Below are 2,960 nucleotides of genomic sequence, written 5' to 3'. Positions count from 1 at the left end.
ATATAGCCACACTGCAGGCAAGTGGCAGAGTAGAGATTACAACCCAGGTGCTCTGACTCCCAAGCCCATGATCTTTCCACTAGGCCACACAGCTTCTCTTCCTTTCTTTACATTAGACTACACTGCTTTCACTATATTCTTCCATCCAGATTTCATTGCTTGTATTGGAAGAGATAATTGAAAGAGATAAGAGCTCTGGTCATTACATGGTGGGTTTTTTTCAACATTATTTAAGCATTCACTATGTGCCAAGCACTTTCCTAAGCACTGGGGTATAAAGAAGTTAATCAGGTTGGACAAAGTTCCTGTCCCACAGGGTGCTCACAGTATTAATCCCAATTTTACAGATGAGGTAACAGAGGCACAGAGAAGTTAAAATGATTTGCCCAAGGTCACAAAGCAGATAAATCATGGAGCTGGGATTAGAACCCAGGTCATCTGACTTCCAGGTCTGTACTTTTTCCACTAGGCCATATTCATCTCTGTCCAGTTGCCCACTGTTGGGTTACACCTCAGTCAATCAGTATCTGGTACTGGAGTGGTTACTGTGTTCAGAGCACCGTACCAAGCGGTTAGACCCATACAATTCAATAGACTTGTTATAGACATTCCCTGCCCACGAGCTAGCAATCTAGAGGGGGAGACAGATATTAATAAAAAATATGGATATGTATATAAGTGCTATGGTGCTGAGGGGAGGGTGGATAAAGAGTGCAAGTCCAAGTGTGGTACAGAAAGGAGTGGGAGAAGAGGAAATAAGGGCTTAGTTAGGGAAGGCTTTCCTCTCAGGATCGCACCTGGAGAGTTTCCAGTACTCTACCAGTCTCAACTATGGGAGGGAGAGTCAAGCAGAGCCATATCCATTCCATTCCTAGTTTGGGCAGTGGCTAGCAAGTGGAAGGCAATCTGCTACCAGTCGAACTTCTAGGCAACAGAGGCATGGGAGAGAGTTGAGGGTGGAGACTCCACTTTACTACACTGAAGTAGGCAGTGGTAAACCACCTTTGTATTTTTACCAAGAAAACTCTGTGGATACACTACCAGAATGATTTCAGGTGGAGGTGGGGCATTTTGGGAGAGCTATGTCCATGGTATCACGATGGGTTGGAGATGACTTGACGGCATAAGATATGACAAGACAGGGAAGGCCTTTTGGAGCAGATGTGCCTGCAGTAAGGCTTTGAAGTTGGGGAGAGTGATAATTTTTTTGGATACGAAGAGGGAGGGCAATACAGGCCAGTGGAAGGATGTGGGCAAGAGGTCAGTGGTGAGATGGACAAGATTAAGGTACAGTAAGTTGGTTGGCATGAGATGAGTGAAGTGTGTGGGCTGAGTTGAAATAGGAAAAGAGCAATAATAGGTAGGAGGGGACATCTAGTTCTTAAAAGGGGACAGATTCAAATGTATAGGCAACATGGAAGAGAGAGGAAGGATGGAAAATGAGGAGATCTATTTTGATCGTGAATGGTGGGGAGAATGGTGGTTTGTCATAAATGAAGGGGAGGGAGTTCCTGGCCTGGCATGGCATGGTCAGTGGCTAGATAGATAAGCAGAAGCACAGTGAGAATCAGACATGGAGCTAGGATTTCTTAGGACTGTTGTCCAACACTTGTTTAAAAATAAGTTTTTTTTTTCTTTTATTTCAATATACAGCAAAGTAGGTCAGACATACTTGATTCCAGATATAGCATGAAGCATTTATATCTTATCCTGAAAAGAATAAAAGTTGATATATTCTGATTTGATATCAGTCACCAACAAAGTAAATAGCATATATTTTGTCCCCAAACAACTGCTGTATTCACACTTGCACATTATGTCAGTTACTATAAACAATCTATGGCACCAGTCTCTCACTGCAATGAACACAGAATATAAGAGGATCTGAACAATGTGAGGTTATGCCCATGATTTTCCAAATTGATAGTGTATTTTGAATTTGACAGCCATATCTGCAGACTATGTGTCTGTTTCTACACAGAGAATGCTAAGCAAAGTGACGAGCAATCTGACTATCCAGGTCAGTCAGTCAATCGTATTTAATGAGCACTTTGTGCAAAGCACTGTATTAAGCACTTGGGAAAGTACAGCATAACAGAAAGATTCCCTGCCACCAACAAGCTTACAGTAAAGAGGGGTAGACAGATATTAATATAAATAAATTACAGATATGAATATATGTGCTGGGAGGCTGGGAGTGGGGATGAATTAAGATCAAGTAAGGGTGACAGAAGGGAGAGGGAGAAGAGGAAAGGAAGGCTTAGTCAGGGAAGGCCTCTTGGAGATATGCCTTTACTAAGGCTTTGAAGCCAGGGAGAGTAATTATCTGTTGGATTTGAGGAGGGAGGGTGTTCCAGGTCAGAGGCAAGATGTGGCAAAAGGTCAGAGACGAGATATTCCATGTGTTAAGAGGAGGCCCATAAAGATTTTCTCCCCATAGATCTGTTTTAGCATGTCAGAGTTTGGACAATAACAAAGGGTGAGTAAGCAAAGGGAGAGGAAAATAGAAGGAATACATAAATATTGAGAAAAGAAGAAAAAATGCAATGATTGTTTTAATTTTTTATCTAAACAAATGAGATTGCAGTAATTCATTAATATACAGGTGTCTGGGTTTGGATTGAGATGGAGGTGAACATGCCACTTGTAAAGAATAATATTCTTTCAGACCATCATGTGGCCAGTCCAATACTCTCCTCAAAGTAAAAGGTGAAAATATTTAGTTAAGTCCACTTCCCAAAAGGGGAGAGTAACGAAATCAATCCTTCCTCACTCAAAATAATAGCACCATGATATGAACTCTCTGCAGTCCCCAGCCCAACTGCTTGGTTGTTCCCAATTAATGCCACTCTTTGGGCCCTTTGATCCTGAGAGGGGATGGGTAATTTCTGTTCTGCAGGCACAGCCTGTTCCTCTCTTCCCAGACAGCATTTTTTTTTTTGTATTTGTTAAGTGCTTAC

The 2,960-nt window shown here is 42.0% G+C and overlaps 1 non-coding gene across 1 annotated transcript; it reads left to right on the top strand.

The window, feature by feature from the left end:
* Nucleotides 1–779: 779 nt before the first annotated feature.
* Nucleotides 780–917, top strand: LOC114811544. The gene has a single exon (XR_003759241.1). It is a non-coding gene; the product is annotated as a small nucleolar RNA SNORA7 (small nucleolar RNA).
* Nucleotides 918–2,960: the final 2,043 nt, after the last annotated feature.

Source organism: Ornithorhynchus anatinus, chromosome 4, assembly GCF_004115215.2.
Source record: "Ornithorhynchus anatinus isolate Pmale09 chromosome 4, mOrnAna1.pri.v4, whole genome shotgun sequence".
In the NCBI taxonomy this organism is placed as follows: domain Eukaryota; kingdom Metazoa; phylum Chordata; class Mammalia; order Monotremata; family Ornithorhynchidae; genus Ornithorhynchus; species Ornithorhynchus anatinus.
This window is presented reverse-complemented; position numbering and strand designations above follow the sequence as displayed.